Genomic DNA, 19,216 nt, shown 5'->3' on the forward strand with positions numbered 1-19,216 from the left:
TCTCCTTGCGTGTGGTCTTTCAAGTAAAAATTTCGAATTCGATTTTACGAATACAATTATAGCACGCTCAATAACGGCAAATTTACATACTAATGATCTAATTTCAATCAGCAATCTCAATTAACTAGGCAAAAAAAATACAGCAAATGATGTGCCAATTAAAGCGGAATTCAAATTAGGTATGTTGATTATATAATTACGTCAAGATATCGATGTCGATGAAATGGTTGTTATTTTCTACAAAAAATCTGACGCCGCACTGCGACGGAATGCGACGTCTACATATATTTATCAGCGTCGTTCAAGTTGAGCGTAAAACACTATCAAGTGCACGAGATTGTGACTAAATAAAGAGCGGTTTCACCGTGAATGGCTACTGACATCTTCGGCACATCAACTATGCCTAATGCTTAGACTAGTTTTTATAACAAGGAGTAAGACTATCGATTACGTTATCGATTGATAGCTTTAAGATTATACTTTGAAATAATAACCCCGAAATTAATCTTATCTCCAAAATAAGTCTTTGCTAATTGACAAAAAATAACTTGAAAACACAAAACATTAGGTACCTAATCGAGGTTTTAAATTAACATAACAAACTAGCCTCTAGATTAAAAACGATAAATGTTTTACTAGAACGTTATCGCTAACAAAATAAAACTACTTTGTACAGTCATCACCACAGCTATATAATCGTGAATCTATCGATAGATTATAAACGCCGAGCGTGTCACATCACTCGGAATTAGTGCACGCTCGCCGGACGAACAAGATCAGTATGTAAAGCAGGTGCGAGGTTGCGCCGTGTAAGGCGTAATGGCTGCTCGAAGGCTTTCCAGGAGACTTCCTTTGCTTAAGAGAAAGTCTTTCGGACTTGTCGATGATTAAATACGAGCGCCCCGATAGAATCAGTGATGTAATTGTTCGAAAACATTTCGATGTTCTGTTTTGTCGAATTTATTGGAGATTAACTTGTTCTTGTTTGTTAGTTGATGTTAATTTATGACCGATTGACTTGAAAGTTATATGGTTGATTGTTTTGATGATCTTGTTGCTTAATTTTGTTACATGATGAGGCCTATTAGGGGCTAGAGATATGAGACCAAATTGAAATTAAATGCTCTGTTGTGATCTGGTCATTAGGTGCTGATAGGCTATAGAAATAAAATGATTGTTTGTTTTCTACATTAAAACTAACTTTACTCAGGAAAATCGTACGGTAAGAGCAGATAAAACCTTGATCACGGGCGGTCAGAAAGGCATCTCATTTTGGATCCTGTCACGTTAATTAATACTCTTAGAGAATCTTGATGGCTGTTCAAATATGCAGTAGTTTACTTGTTTACGGTATCTTTTAGGATATCCTTATGTGGTTCACAGTAATGCAGCGCTAACCTTACACTTGTAAACACATACCTAACTAACCACAGAGTAGACCGCATCTAATTTAATGTTCATTTTATTAGTTCTCGTCACTTTGTTTCCGTTACGCGTTGCACATAAAAAATATCGATGATAATATTAGTATTTCGTAACAGTTATAGCTACTAGTTTTTTTCTTAGTAGAACAGGAAGGCGGCCGGTTTTCTCATCGCTTAATTAAATACATTATCGAAATCGAACTTGATAAGCCAGTGCTTTGACAGACGTGTAAAGGCGTTTACGCACTTTCGAACTGGAACAACGCAAAGTTATGTTGTTGTTTGTTTGATATGTTAATTTTATTGGAACATAGAAGAGCGTGTTCGATGAAGATATTTGCAAAGAGATTGGTTTTATATTAATCTTTCGTGTTTTGACGCAGTTGTCTTTAAGGTATTCATTTACTCGAGTATCTTTAACGGAAACTGATTTTTACTTTAAATAGTAGTAATAGTTTAGGTGCCATTTTGTCGGAGTAAAATAGTGTCGTATAAGAATTTGTCGAAATTCAGTTTTGTAGTCAATTATTGTACTTCGTTTTTACTTCAGATAATGTTCAAAATGAAAGAGGCTTATTCCTTTTAAGCGGCATTTTTTTTGTTAAATGTATACCATTGTTTTGTTTTTAACCTGTGTAATTCATTTGTAATCAATAGTAGGTACATAGCTTTATAGAAACAAGGCTTCAAAGTCTTAATTAATTTGATATTGCGAGCTCAAGTGATGTTGTCCATGTAAGAACTGATGATGATTGATCACTTCCTTAAAATAATCTAGCTGTTCGGTCGGTTTAGTAATCTCAATTAGTCCACAATTATTACATTATAAAGACTTCGGCCAGTCGTAGAGCGTTTTTAAAGTCTAATTTCAATGTTTAGCCCATTACACAAATGTGTATTCCTAAACAATAAACATACAGTGAAAGAAGAAGAAGTAACAAATCGAATAAATTGCAATAAATTTTGCTTCGCGCTAGACATCATAAAGCTGAAAATCTAAAATCTATGAAGTAGCAGCTGCAATGTAAATAGCGAGTTACTACCTGAGAGGCTATAGATAAAGTACATGACGTCTACCGTCTGCTGCTAACATGAATTTATTTGAGCTTCTACAGTTAGTAGCAAATCAATAGCGGGTAGCGCGTGCGCATCGGAAGCGGCGCGAGAGCCGCCCCCGCGCTATTGTGCGCGCCTACCGCCATCTATCGAACAACTCAAGTAGTTTACGACCGTCCGAGCTCTAATGTTCAGTTAGCGACCCTTTATTACTCCTCTGATGATTTCTAATAGATACCAATTCCGTTAAGAATACCAATATTGGATTTCTCGCCGGGAAAAGTTAGTAGTGATTTATTTCAATAAGCTATTAAACGGAATATACGGTGGTTTGCTGCGTTTTCGCTGCCACAACTTTGATCATTTTGTAAAGTTATAATATACGTTATTATTTTGATGAATAGTATTTTTTAACGAATCTTTGCATTTTACAATATTAATGGTTGTCTTGACATTTCGTTTATTGATCCAATTAACCAAAAACAAACTGCGATAATCACACATTTAACTTACTTTTAATTCAAATGGGACACATAAAACTTCCGAAAAATGAAGCAATGCTCATCCAATTAAGCGTCAGTTGTCGTTGTGTAATAAATCGAAGCCAATCTCAGCAGGATTACAGAGAATTTCGTAAGCATTCGTCACACGAGATCAGAGCAAAGAGGCCGGTAACAAAAGTCCTCTCATTTATTAATTAAAACCGTTGCTATTTAAACGCCAAGGCGAACTCAATACCTTTTTTATGTCCTCTTAATGAAGACCATAAATGGTCCTCCCGTACGCTCCAGAATTTGCATTGATCTTAATGTAATTGCATATAGGAAATTTCTTTGTCAAGCCACCAATTTGGAGCCAACTTGTCAGCTTGATATGTTGATGGTCCATTCAGTGTTTGATTGGACCCGTGTTACACGTCACTTTTGTTTAGAGCTTATTTATTAGAAGATTATGTGAGTAATGGCTTGAGATGGTGAACCTAGAATTTCAATGGAGATTGTCCAAATATCTACAGGAAATTATTACCTAATGGAGTGCTTTGTGAAATAGACAACATATTTCAGTTTCAATAAAGCGCAACACTCATTGACAGTCGAAATAAATAGACAATATGAAATATAAAGGTTAATAGACAATGAAATGAAATTATTTGATAACTCGAATTCGATAAATTGAAGCACACGTGGGTAGGATGTCAAAACTGTTTGCTCAATATACTCGCTACTCAGAATGACTTGGAAACAGGACTTTGAGACAATAGCAATTACAACAAGATAATAACGCTGTAATTTTGATAAAGGTTAAAGAAGATCTAGTTTTATTATACTAAAAAATACAACTTCAACTAAACTAGTAATTAGATGCACTCATAAAAGAAGATGAGATGAATAAATACAACAGGAAAATCGGCAACATCTCTGTGACACCAATAACCCGTTCGTAATCATCATTAAAATAATTAAACAAGGAAAAATCGCTATGCAAAACATCTAAGACTACTCTGTATTAGTACAAACAACATTTCGAGCTATTCTAATACACACATAGAAAGAACAAATAAAGGTTGGTCTCAACAAACACGTTGGGCAACTTGCTCATCAATTCCGAGCATTACATTAACACTTAACAATCGTCTACCATCCATATCATCCAGAGGAATCTGCCAGACATTTGAAGAGAATGCCAAGGCTCGGCCGCATGTGGGCAGACCATTGTAACCGTGTGTCATTGTTAATTGGAAATATTGGGCCACTTCTATTATTGTGTCAATATTATAAATGCTACGACGCTGTTATGAAGTTCATATCGTAGGTAAACTAGTTACAGGACCTTTAAGTTTTTGTTGATTAGTCATCAACGCGGAAGGTGCTCCAACTGATTGTTTGACACCAGAAATATTACTGTTAAAATCTTAATCATATTATATGTCACGAAAATATATCACATGAATACATGTTGGCCTTCCGTTTAAGTCGCTAAATTAGTAATAACACAATCTTATGATATTTAAAGTTCATTTCTATTCTTTTAAAAGAAAAAATACTTGATTACTTTTGGTCTTTTTCGGTAAAAGGTCAGTCAGTAGCGTGACAAATAACTGTGTCAAAATTATAATTATTCGGTGGTGTTTGTAATTTTTTACATCCATAATAAAGACGCAACTTAATTCCTTTTCCTAAAAATCACTCGTTTGTTCTTTACTGCTCTCCTTTCCCTTCAGTAGATACAAAAGTGCTTACACTAAATCATATTAACTCTTATAACGTAACAGCTTATAACTAATCTACTATATATAAAATCAAGACAGAAAGTGTAAAACAGCTACCTAGAAGCATGCACCTATAAACTGTTATTACGTAGTTACATCAAGCCTCGGGCCGTACACACCTTACAGAATAGTACTAAAGAGTTTAAAACCTACTTCAACTATTACTACGTCATCTACAAATTATAACAGCAGTATAAAGCGCATTACAGACTCGTAGACTTAAAGACTCGTTTGATCTTAGCTGCCGGCAGTTAATTAATGTGAAACTAATAAGAGTTAAACTAGGTTTGTGATGATACATAGGTTTTGAACACGACTACAGTCGCGTATTTCAATACGTAAAGTGACAAATATGTGTAAAGATTTCATCTTTTGAAATTACTTGAATAAATCTTGATATCAGAAATCGAATGGTAAGTCTTTTAATCCATTTCTATTGATTATTCGTATATACCAACACTACTCTTTTACAAAATACAAAGCAATAATAACATTCGTACATCTCATTTCCTAGTGTGTATTCCGAACTAAAGGCAAGTACGTGGCAAGCATGCGGTATGGAGATCTTGACCCGCAGCATTATGTCCCGCAATAGGCGATTATCCACCGCCCTCGGAGCGGCTGTACACCTTAATGACAGCCCGGCTTGCACTACATCGCTGTGTTATCATTCTCTGAAGGTCGATTGCCTGTAATGCGTCTGATTAGCAGGTGGATTGTGCCGCTGACGTAATTTTTCAATGGTTATTGTCGGCACTTGGTACTTCTATGGATCTTAATTCGCTGAGCCCTTGATGCTGTAACACAGAAATGGTCGCTGTATTATTGAAGCAAACATTTTTGAAATATTTATTTAAGTTTTTCGTGTCATAAAGATGAGATTATTTACTTTTGAAGAATATATATCATTCTTAAGACAGGTCGTGTGGCAAGTATGTGACAGGATTCACGTTTAAAACAGTCGTTAATATCCTAACTGAATAATATTCGTATTATACCCATATTTAGACTATATAATAAACTATATTACTAAGATGTTATCTCAGATACTATAGCAATTGGATTATATAAGCTAACAATGTTGCACATATAGCATAGAAATGGCCAATGCATAAATAAGAGTACGTATCAACATAACATCACGTTGAGGTGAGGCTCTACATACACAAACAGAACTCATATAAACATACCATAACGCACTTAAAAATAAATACAGAACTTCAAGAGGTCTATAACGGTAAAGATCAATAAGGGTGATTGATTTTTTGTCCTCAGATAACTCCATTAGATGATTAATGCGACGATTTAATTTTACTACACATTATTACCCACGACACAAATATCTTTGGTAAGAAATACCTCTCTCTTATGATGACTGGAATTATTTTGGGCTCTGTATACACTAACCGCCACTAGCTAGCACACCGTCAATGTGTAGCTGATGCAGCTTTCAGCTCGATATTTTGAAATGTAGCATACACTCTAGACGCATCTTTACTATGACACAAACGCATGTACATCGGCCTCGTTATCCGATGCTCTAACAGGACGCCATTATGACGGTCACAGCACTGATAACCCGGTATTGTATAGTGACGTGACTTGAATCATCGTACGGGAAAATAGACCGATTTCTATTTAGATACCTGAACCGTACAAAGGATAAAGGAGGCTTTCACAAGCCAAGCTGTTTATGAAAATGGAAGGATAAGCTCGTCTTATTTCAGATAGTGTTCTGATTCTTGTAACTGAAACAAGTAACATTATAATTTAACTACAATTTAAATCAAGTGTAATCAAGTCAAACGATTACAGTAATTTTCTATTTTCTGACAAATAAGGAGGTTATGGGGATGGATGTATTATTCAAAACTTAGTCGTCTATAGTTCTAAGAAATTGCAACCGCAAAAACTTAGCTTTAATTAAGTGAAGCAATAAGAAAAGCCAATGTAATATTTTATATTCTAGGAAATTTACAATGCAATTTAAAGAGGAAGAACCGTGTAACTCACGTTAAACCTTAGGTACAAAAATTCGAAACTGGTACTCCAAAAGCTAAACCAATAAACATTACCTAAATTTCTTCTACAAACAAGGTTTCAAACTCTCAACCGCATTTATTTCAACATTCTCAACTAATTCGAGTAAACAAAAAGTTTCTAAGTATTTTGCTAGTGTATTGAGTCATTTACATACATGCTCCATATTCCATCAGTACTCAATCGATACTAATACTGGTACTGGTTACATGACTATGAAGACTGGTTTCCATGCACCGTATCTTCGGATCTACAGACGGGTTTTCACTGTCCGTATCGGGTTCTGAACCGAAATAAGGAAGATTACTTATGTAATATGAATATTTTTGATTAAATAACGATACAAGTACAAAAATCCAATTAGTAACACTTACTTTACTTTTTTAAAGTAGGATGTTGTAAGAAATCATTCGTTGCATTTATAACAGATATCATCAATTTACAATTTCTCCATTAATCATACTCAGAAATCATCCAACTATCCGATAACTTCACCTCGCAAACCACCAATCATTTAAATGAAAGTCACCCGTATTTTTTCTTAATCACCGCGTTAAACAGACAAGCTGTAAGAACTAGCCATTAAATTTTGAACAGATGTTCACTAAAAACAGGTAATATCTCAATTTTGGCTTTAAAGCAGCAATTTATCACGTATGAATACTATGATCGTCTGCGCAATGCATAAATCTTACCTTGGCAAGATCTTGAACGCCGCGATATCGGCTCAAAGCAACAAATTACTGTAATCATCGTCGCACGCGCACAATTTTAACCATTTCATAACTATACCAGTGTCATTACACACGCACACATGGACGGGCAATTTCTATGACTGCTATTTATGTGTGTTAGAAATTATTTGTCAGTGTATTTGTCGTAATCTGTTCGCGGTATTCGAACATACCTTCAATTATTTAATACAGACTTCACATTAACAACGTACCGCTGAAGTCTTTTAAGTATAACTTGGCTACTCGACACGGTAGACGAATCTATTTCGGTTTTATCCGCGAATATTTCCAGTAACTAGTTCCACTTAACTTTGCTACAGATTTATCTCAATACGAACCATAACAAATGCATTACATCAGGTGTGACAAAACCACAATCTTGTTAGACAACATTAAATAACAATAGCACAAGGAACTAACAAACTTAACCTAAATAAAATAAGTCTATTTCAATATACATAGTTCCATAGTACATATTTTTTCTAGTCTGAATGCAGTTTTTATAAAAAGTATTTCAATACGTTCACATAATAAGAGTTTTTTGCATATCACGCTAAACAAATCAAATCACAACGCCTATCAATGATTTTCCTAAAGTTTAATAGGATTTCGATTTCTTAATTCAAACACGAAGTAGCCCATGTATATGTAAATATAAAACAGTAATAATATTACTTTATTACGTGCGAATTGTTCTGAATAATTTATATATCTACCAAACAAGTTTCCGTTTTCATATTTAGGCATTACTGTAATTTGAGACTTGGCAATCAGAGGTGTCACTTCCTCATACAATCGAATTATTGCAAAAAATAATTGGTACTAAGAGTTTTAATGTGATTTAGACGAGCGAGTGTGTAGGCTGAAACCGGTTCAAAATCAATAGGCAGAGTCGACATATATGTTGGTATATGTGTGTAATGAGTGAACTTGCGTTAAGGGAGGAGACGACCTTGCCCGACTTCTACTCACGATAAACATCACGGTGTAGATTTATGATGATATACTCACTCGAGGTGATGTGATTATTAACATTGATATTAATGCTCACTCTTGTTGTTATCTGTATGAATGGGAGCAAAAACTAGACCACTTTAGTTTTACGAGTGAGCTTTGAATGTTATTGGCGACGAGGAATATAAAGAAGGCACGGTTCTTTCTATTTAAATGACTAATCGGTTTTTATTTAACTTAATATTACATTATCAAACCGTTTTGATTATAACTCATACATTGGAAATATAAATATTTCTTAAGCACTTTTTAATAGCTATTGCAATGATACCAATTTCACTTGTCTTCTATTGAACTCAAATTCCTAACCTTAGACCAGAAACCTACTTACATCATCACTAAAGCAATCAAAATATTATCAAAACATAAATAAAACTAATTAATATAGATTAAAGATGATTTTATGTATCCGGCCATTACTAAGTTAATTTGCCAACCCACAGTAAAATACTAACATTTTAAACATTCACTCAAGTATAATCTTAATTACATATGTCGCGGGCATTTAAAGTAACTCGCTCTTTAGTTAAAATACTAGGTATTTAATACCGGAATCACTAGAAAACGTATATGGGTACTATTGACGGGTAGGTTAAATCCGAAGATTATATTCAGACCGAAGTAAGGTATTAGGATACTTTGAACGTGCGTATATTTCCTTTACACCTACTATTTTAAGCTCAAGCACTGTCTATCTTAGCTATCTGCGGCATATATAACTACAGAATTTAGAGATAAAATCTTATATGAGATAAGCGATATTTAGTAGGTGTTGTAGTAATCCAGAATTTGCATGATCGCAACTAATGCGCTCGACTTGCTCTACTTGACGAGAAATTACGCCAAAACGACTTAGTCAAAGTGCTTTAATTAAAGCATCGAGATATAATCTTTAATTTCATTAGCATAGCGACAAAAATACCGTAAAATAGAGTAAAGTTATAAAGACCTTTTTCTGCTTAATTAAGTAGGTATTTTAGTTATATTGATAAGTTGTTTTTGTAAGACTAACGAGATAATATTTATAGACTAGTTTTTGTTATTAACATCAGAATCATTTATAATCATAGGTAATTGAAGCACGTTAAATTATATTTAGCTTTATAACAGAAATACAAATACCCATTTCAGCTAACACGTAAGCTATTAAGTGCATACTGTTACTGCGTTAGTGGAACCGTTCTAAAGCTATGTTGGCGACACAAAACCAATATGATAAACGTGCAATTACGTCATGTATCGTATACTCATATATATGGCGATGCAGTAATATAAAGCGGGGTCAATACAGCACTGAATCCTCCATAACAATGCTAACTACTTTATTAACATAACATAGATGTTATAAGTGGAACATGCAGAAGGCCATGAAGACTATACGAACCTATCAATAGTGATACATTATGGGAAAGAATGCACTGCTCTCTGATCGCACGGTGACTTAATATGATATATTTTTAAGTGGATGAACATACCCTAAATGGAAGTGGTTGCAGCTCTGATTCTGATTATAAAAACTTGTAGTTATGTGTGCAAAGAAATGAGCATACAGTCGCGTACAGAAATTCGTTTGGATTAACACTTTCTTAATAAGAAAAATAAATTGATCAGAGTATGATGTATTTATCATTTGGTCAAACCCGATTCGCCCTATGTATATGTATTATTAGATGTCATTGTTCAAAGACCCCTAAGTTCCGGGCATTAAGCATAACCAATAACAAGTAAGCATAACAATAATTACAGCCACTAAGTATGTGTTCTATAACTAAAAACTTTCACATAGAAAACGGATGAGACCAAAATGAGTGAGACACATAATTAAAGTGTTACGATCAAGTCTTACCTTTACGAGTGACATTATCATCTTGACCGCAACATTCTACGCTTACATACTAAGTAATATTAATTGAGTTATAAAACTGTGACTTTACAATCTGTCAAAGTGAAATCTAATAAGCTAATATGATACAGATAACACCAATATTTATAGTGTCGACACTTAATTGCGTATATCTTCTTGAATAAAATAACGGTTTAATAAAATTAGAAAATTTATTTCTTACATGCTTTATACCTAAGTAATAAAAACAATATTTATTATTGTACCCGCAGATCTATTTCTCTAATCAATGGACAATGATTTACGATTTCTAGTGGCATAATAAAATGCAAAATTGCGTCCGCAACTATTGGAGTTTTAACAAAACGATCACTTAATTATTTCAATTCTACTCATGTTCACAATGGATATAAAGAAAGAATCAATCAAATGATTGCTTTATGTAGTCGACTGTACCTATATTTAGATCCCCTATATCATTAAAAAGTAGTAGCTGTCAAACTGGCTGGCATTCTTTTTGAAATATCAATCTAAACTCAATCTTTATGAAATTAAATGACAGAACACAATCCTGACTAGTGTCTAGGGCTGTCAAAGTAGTCACTTAATCACTTTATTGTAAAGTACTTTCATTATTCTTTTGTTCTACTCTTATCGATTCTACAACTCATTTTAAAGAAAAAGAACTTACGTCATATTTTAGGGCTATTTCAATAGTTTAATCATTAAAATACTTTACTATTACCGCCCATTACAAACAAAAACCGAATAACAAAGGAAATCAAAGCTATCAATTGTCTGTTTAATGTAATATATGATAAATGTAATCGCATAGAAAATACGGAAAAAAAATGTGACTCCATTCTTATGCGTCTTAACCTGTTAAATGTCGCTGTCTACTCAAAAACCAAGGTAGATTAACCATCATATAAATTTACAGCTGCATAATCGGATATAACACTGAAATAAACAAGTAAAAACAGTTATTAAATCATATCCTCTGTGTTAACCCTAATACGCAGTAAGGCGACATCGGTGCTTCGCTTTCACCGATCAAACGCGTAATTATTGTAGGCGTTAATTTTCTTGCTCGACTAATAATATGGAGAGTGTTTATTACGTACGGATGCGATAATCCGAGCACTTGTCGACTTGACAAACTTACAACCGTAGTGCAGTAAATGTCGAACGCTCGAGATAATGTCGAGCTACATGTTTATGTGGATTGTAAACAATTTGTACCACAATGCTGTTAATAAAGTGATACAAGTATCGAATATGATAATGATGACGGCTTGTTTCCATTTGTTCGTTGACAAGCTTTCTCGATAATGTAGCACTCTACATAGCTAGCGCGAGTTCTCATTAAACGTTTGAAATTGAAAGTATTAATATTTGTTTTATTTTTATATCAACAACTCGAATGAAATCTGAACATACATTGCTAGGTAGAATTACTTTATCTCTGAAAGCCCAAAAGATAATTCATCGATCTTATTTCCGAATATTGTTATAAAGAATAACACAATTATTACCTTAATATTTAATTATTGCCTTACCGAACCGACATTGACTTTAAATCTCTTTTAAAACTCCATCAAACAAAACCACGCAACAAAGTCTATTAATTTTATATCCGCCATAACGAAACACTTATAAACTGACACAAAATAATCAATACAATTTGCACTTGATCAATTTTACAGATGTAATTATTGAACATCAAATACCGGACGGTACATGCAAATTAAAATAATAACCAACGTTGCTTAATAAAATCTATATGTACACTTCAAAATTAATATTTAGTTATCAACTATTTATTGTTTCATAATCAAATTTGATGGCGCCATAACGACCATAGAGAAACCTGTTAGCCGTTTTTTTTTTAATCAGAAGTTCGATCCGTTATTGGTTCAGTGCAAACAAGCCAATTTGATTTTACGTCATCTTTATGTATGTGCATTCAGATTAAACGAGTTTCGTTACGATGTGCATTTTAGATTGAATTAATTTAAATTATTATAAAGTTATTAGCCGATGTTTAGCGTTTATTGTTATTAATAAAATATACTACTGGTAATAAAACCTTATTAGAATAAATCACCTTGTAACATCTGGCACAAAAGGCCCGAAAAAATACTATAAATGCCATTAAATAAAATAAGTAGAGTGTTTCCTTTTTTTCTATTTATGGCGTTTAAAGATTTTTTTCGCAGGTTATGGCCAGTAACAATTCCTCATTGCTTACTACAACCTTTTTAGTTTATTATGTATAAAAGCAGTGATATTTTTTTTTAAATCCGGTGTAAGTTTTTGTTGTTTTATTATTTTTATAGTTGCGCGTTTCGATTACACTTTAACTTTCGTCTATTATTGTTTGTATTTATCATATTGCCAAAGATTTTCTCGTCACAAGATACGCATGGAAATACCAGGCGGCCGGCCTAGCTTCGATATTTACTAAGAGGAAGTCTAATAAAGTGCAACGGGCCCCTCTAGTTGTATTGTGCCTGTGATAAAGGCGTGACCACCTACGAGCTAGAAACGCGTTGGCGAAACGACGTTTACACTAGACGATTTACGAAAATATTTTTTATTTAAAGGAAATTTTTAGGTATTTATAACTTTTCAGTAGGTTTTCTACGATATTTTTCATGATCTGAGCGTCGTGTTAATGCCGCTCACGGTCAGAATTCGATTCTTAGGTTGGACAAATTTGTTTGGTCCGATACAAAATTAATAGAAATATCCTTTTTTCAAACAGTTTACTTGTCTTTAGTACAATTAATATTACTTCTAGCTTACATACTACGTACAACTTCAAGCATAAATCTTCGATATTTCATTTATATTTTATAATAGTCCGTCTTATTCTATTTCACGGCAATTAGATGTCAATAAAACATAATGATCTGCAACTGAATATGTGCACGTGTCTTGATTGGTCATTTATTTCCTTATAGCCATAGAGATGTGAAAAAATACTAGTTACAAAAATCGCACAAAAAGGTGTTACTATGTTTCGGTCATCGTTCAAAATGGACATCACTAATAGATCAAAGGTTTTTCAATTATGGGCGGCTTTTATAGTAAGTAATTAAATTTTAATAACATAGCACCTGTTATCCTTGGTAGGTACTTAATGCTCGCACATACGGTTTTGTACCCAAGTACTGTTCATAAAAGCATTAATTTTGACTCCTCCCACAAAAGACAGAAAAAGAGTGCAATAAAATTGCTTTTTAGTTTAAAATTCAATCGAGTACATTTAAAAATAGGGCACCAAAACTGTCCCACTGAAAAAAATCAACTATACATATACCCAATCTTGAATTGCCGCTTGTTCACCAAAGTTACTTATTACTCAGACCACCGGAGCTTCGTAATAAACCTCAAAGAAAAATAGATGTAAAAAGCTCTACATTTGATGGGTCACGAACTAGAAATTTGATATTGGTTACTTAGTTTCTTAGGTCGTATACATGGAAGTCGTTCGGTGTAAATCGCACTAGGGATTTTACTAGTCAACATTATTATGGCACTGGTATGCGTTGTATCGAAGGACCGGAGTATCGGTTTTCGTACAACTTGTCTGTGGTAAATTAGTACCCGCTAAACCTCGATTACCCTTACAACATAAATATATTTTTGTATTAGCTCTCCTTTTTTTTTAAACCAAGTATTTTTACTTACAATAATACCTTTTTCAGTAGTCACAACTCTATGCTCCAAATTACATACTTCATCAAATTAAAGTAATAAAAAGTTAATTAATTCAAACTGCTTAAATTTATTAGCCACTGAATTCAATTACCTTTAATTGAATATTAAAATATCACCATCTTAACTCCATTTAAAATAAACACGTTCCGATCACTCCAAATTTACGGGAGATCACATAAAATGGGGCATAATAAAATATATTGGACCGCTTTAGCATTATTTGCGAGGCTATACATTAGCATGGTTTAAGTGACACGAAATAATCATTTGATACTTGTCATAAACGTAAATATGCGTCGTTAAAGTCAAACGAGAGTTAGAGGTTGTGGGGCTCTGCGTAGTAGTTTATCCTAGAGGTGCGCGCGTTCCTCGCCGCGTCCCTTGCGCCTGCGCCGCCCGCCGCCGCCGCCGCCGCCGCAATCAAACCACGATACATCATTTTAATACTGGACATGTCACCGCAAATCCGAATCTCCAATGCAAATGAAATGCAGCCAGTATACAAAGTACGATCTAATGGCAAACTATAAATTATAAGACAGGCTAGTTTTGTTATCTGCGCGCGTCTCTCTATAGAATTTCGTTGAGATTATGCTTTGAATACGTAATGAAAATACATTATTCTGTTATGCGAAATTTTGCAATCAGCCTGTAGAGGTGCGATAGGTCAATAAGATTGACCTATTCTAAACAATGTACAAAAGTAACAACATCGACTGGATCTTGGACAAAAACAGAAGCACTGTCTTTTTTTGGACTGTCGCTTGTATAACGTTACTTTTCTGTATGTAAAGTAATGTCGCCTGTATTGAATCAGTTATTAATCTTGCTCGGAGCATAAACGGCCATTGTGAAATGTTCGAGTGTTCGGCGCGAAATGAAATGTTGCAATGTGGCGCGTGCGCAGCGCGCATAAGTTTTACGAGCCACGCTTAATTAGATAGAGCCACTTCGCTACCGATGCAGACCAATTACATCACACTACACTAAGTCATTTTGTTATAATTTCTTAAGAAGCAACACACGGGGTTTTGAAGAGGACCCTCAACTTATCAAAGTCAAATAATCATTTGATTTACTAAATTCTTCTCTGAACTTCTCATCTTTAAAATTATCTCACTAGACGAATACATAACTTTAAAGATGATATTTTTAATATCATAGCAATCATTCACAATATGTAATAATTCAAGTACATTGTACGTCTATTTAATTACATTATGTTATCCGAACCGTACATGATTCACTGCGCTCGGTGTCATAAATCTCCTTTATTGCCTGCGGATATGTTTCAAGCCGTTTCGGGGTCAAAAATATTTCGCAACTTTTAGCTATTAGTTGTGCAAAGTCGAGCGAGTGACGCATGCTAATCTTTAGTTCTAGACGTCTGGTTGACGTGCCCTATTTGCTTGTCATTACCATTTTTACCATCCAATTATCGATCGCGAAATATCATTTTAAATCCTGTCCGTATATACCAGTATTTATCAGCTCCAGCCGTTCAAGTTTTAAGATGTTAAATGTATAACGCTACACTAAAAATGACTCTGATAAAATACCCATTAAATAGAAATGTTAATGAAATTTGGAACGCACTTTAACGGTCGAGTCATCTCAGGATGTCACGAAAATGGCCCTTGGTTATCTACTGATACTTCGCAGAATCGGCGTCAATAAATTTAATTGCGGACGCCGCTCACATAACTAATCACCGCTAAATAAGTTGTATGTAGGTAAGGCTCAGGCGAACAGAAAAAAGTCCCGATTTCCGGCGGTTCCCACGGCGCGCGTCGCCCCGGTTCCCACATGCAATCGCGACTTTTATATAAACAACATTATCGTCATAAGTGCGCATGCGTGGCAAATCAATCTGCCATTGGCCGGAATCGGCCCCCGAGGTGTATTAAATACCCACTCTAAAATACATAGCAATCCGTTTTGATTGGTCCATAAACGCATTTCGATAATAGATTAGATAATTATTTCTCCTGGCACCTAGAACATCGGCCTGCGTTTTGAATATGTAATTTTGGAATAATCGATAAGTAAATTGATGCAGATTATTGGCAGGCGATTACTACAATGCTTCACGATATATAGCTCGAGATTTGCCTGAGTGTGCCCACGAAGGCATTATCGTGTCACGCACGGGTCAAGATATGGCCTTTGTCAATAAAGTACACGCTATCATTGAATATGCTAAAGAAAGACACCTATATTTACGACTGCGTTCCATCACGATCTTAATAAATGGCATATCGACGACTGCGTCTAGTTAAGAGACATTAATGTTAAATAAATTCGCACAGCCAACAAACTGGTTGTCATCTAAAAGATAATATTCAATGAAGAAGCTTTAAATAACATGACCTAATACAGTGTAAGTAATGTGCGCTTAACAGGAGGATTTAATACTTGTAGCTTTGGTTTTGCAACGATCGACCGCACCGAGACATGATACGTCCACGAATACACGGATATAATCGATCCATCTGAACACCGTCCCATTTAGTGCTACGTATCACTCGTAAGTTCATACATCGCGGAGTAATTTCATATCTCGCCATAAGGCGATCGGCGCGACGCGTTTCCTAAAATAGTGATGTGAAATAAATCAAAGATAGTGCTTGTCGATACGATGTCGTCTAAAAAAACGTGCGGTGCGTGTGAATCTGCTGCGCCCGCGATCTTATGAGAATATGATACGGAATGTCAACTATTAACGTCATGACTTATGCGATTTGCGCTATTAATATTTGTTAATATGTTGCTAACGTGACCATTAATGACGATATTTTTATCTACCGTATCTGTAACGAACCAGTCCTTGTTTTAAATTAGTAATATTGGTAGTTGACTCTAGTTGATAAAAAATGATTTCAAGCTCATGTTTGTGCAGGAACTCGTGTGAATTCAAGAAAATATACATTTATTAACAAATTGCTCGATTCAGCTGTTACGTTCGCACGAATATTTTTCTTATTTTTTGCGGAGCGATGCTTACAATTTATAAGGCAGGTATTTCATCGCAATATTGCGAAGGACCGTGGCTCGTGACTGTACAATGTTGCGGCCCATAGAAGCCGTTGTGTTTTTTACTAATCATTTTATCGATACGCGGTAGCAATAGTGACTGTGGTGCAATCTCCGCTCTAGACCTATTGTTGTTCGGCTCACGCTTTTTTTCGGCAATATTCTCTTGAAATTCTTAAGATCGCTGTTATGAAATCCGGGCATTTTTGTTGCAGCATTGCATTGTAGTTTAAAAAAGTATGTGGATCAATTATTGTTATAGTTGTAATCTATCGCCATTTTTTTTCGTTTCCCATGAATTGGCGTCAAGCCTAGAGATTTATTGAATCATCCATATTGTACATACCACTTAGCAGTGGTAACGATCCGTGTCAAATAGGCGCAACATAGTGTGTTCCGGGCCGGCGACCATGCGCGACTACTGCGATTGGCTGCTCACTATGTAAACATTATTGTATAGCTTCGACGTGTGTAGTTATGTACCTACATACTTCTTTAATAGCCCTGATTGATTATATCGCATACCTCCTCGATCACGCCTCATTATGCGTAATAAATTATAATAGTTTATCTGCCAATAAAATTAGCAGCTATGTAGGTATCTACAATAAATTAATATGAACAAAAAATACTATGATTAATTAGGAATAGTCAAATATAAAACTTATTTAAGTATTTTTATTTGTAGCTCAGGTTTTGCCGCTAAGCAGAGAGAAAATAGATTTTGACTCGGCACGCTACATACCTACATAGTAGTGATAGAATCGTGCGCGGTATCTGGTACTGATAGATATACAAACCACGAACACAACATCTCATTTCCCATTCACACCTCGCCTCTTACATTATACCTACATTATTATTGACTGAATAAAGCAATTTATCGCTACTATAGTTTATCGCATTCGACGCGCGGAATTCCAAATACATAGCACATAGTAAAACGAATCGCGGTAATTTATTATAGTTTTGCATAACAGCATAACAAGCAAGTGGGACGAGACGTCGAAACGCATGGAATAGCACAAAAGTGGTCGAGTGCGTTCGACGGCGAACGAATAAGCGATTCAAATGCTAATATATCACAAGGCGGCGCGCCATGATGGCTCTCATTGGCCACGCTATTTACATTAACATACATAACGACGGAGTGGGCGGGGCAAGCGCGCGCGTCACGCCGCCGCCAAACATCGTTAATTACTTAGTAATTAGTGGATCGTGACTGCGCCGGAGATGCGCGACCTCATCTAACATAACAGCTACCTACGAAACGTGCAACTGTTCTTAACCGGTACAACACTACTCGCTGCCTCGTACGACACTACACATGCCGCCGCTACCGTAAAATATGTTCTTCACGAACCACCAGCACGAGCTCTTACTGGAACAACCTCGACCACCAATTAATTTCTAATTATAAGCTCACTTATACGAACAGAAAGCTGCGCTTTAAAAGGAAGATTTAAATTGCCAAGCCTTAAAGAAAGTTTCGTAGTGAACAGCTGTCCTACTAATAACAACGTTGAAATAAATATTGACAATCAAAAATCTATAACCTTTAAAAAATAAACTTACAATAAAACAAACCATATCTATATAATCCCAGTTCCCAGAGCATAGTTGTATCCGATTAAGATTGACCATCGACATAATAGACAATTATTCACCTAATCCTTGCATAAAAGGGCCACGTCCGCGCGCTCTCCACAAATCATAAGCATGGTGCAGGGACTCACGAACGCGCCGTATATGGACCTGCGGACGTCGATGCCCGACCCTTGTTCAAAGGATTTATGTCGGCTCCTTTTGGTGCAAATTAGCGCATGTCGACTGTAGGCGTGAGCGAACAAATTTGTAGCAGCACTATTAGGATGTTTTGCTTTTACTTTTTATGTTAATAGGTCGGCACAAAATTGCATCAACTTCGTGCTATGGTACACCCATATATGTATCGAACACAGTGTTCCAATCAACCAGCCGTTAAAATACGTTCTACATCAGTATCATCGATCGACTTCTTATCTTGTACCATACTTTCAGATGTACATTATAACAAAAGCTCCTAAAACACTAAGCG

At 35.1% G+C, this 19,216-nt stretch overlaps 1 protein-coding gene across 1 annotated transcript in view; it reads left to right on the top strand.

Annotated features, from left to right (window-relative positions):
• Positions 1-19,216, top strand: part of LOC142979553 (transcription factor hamlet-like) — a 92,661-nt gene that overhangs the window by 69,809 nt on the left and 3,636 nt on the right. The window lies entirely within an intron of this gene.

Source organism: Anticarsia gemmatalis, chromosome 16, assembly GCF_050436995.1.
Source record: "Anticarsia gemmatalis isolate Benzon Research Colony breed Stoneville strain chromosome 16, ilAntGemm2 primary, whole genome shotgun sequence".
NCBI classification, from domain to species: Eukaryota; Metazoa; Arthropoda; class Insecta; order Lepidoptera; family Erebidae; genus Anticarsia; species Anticarsia gemmatalis.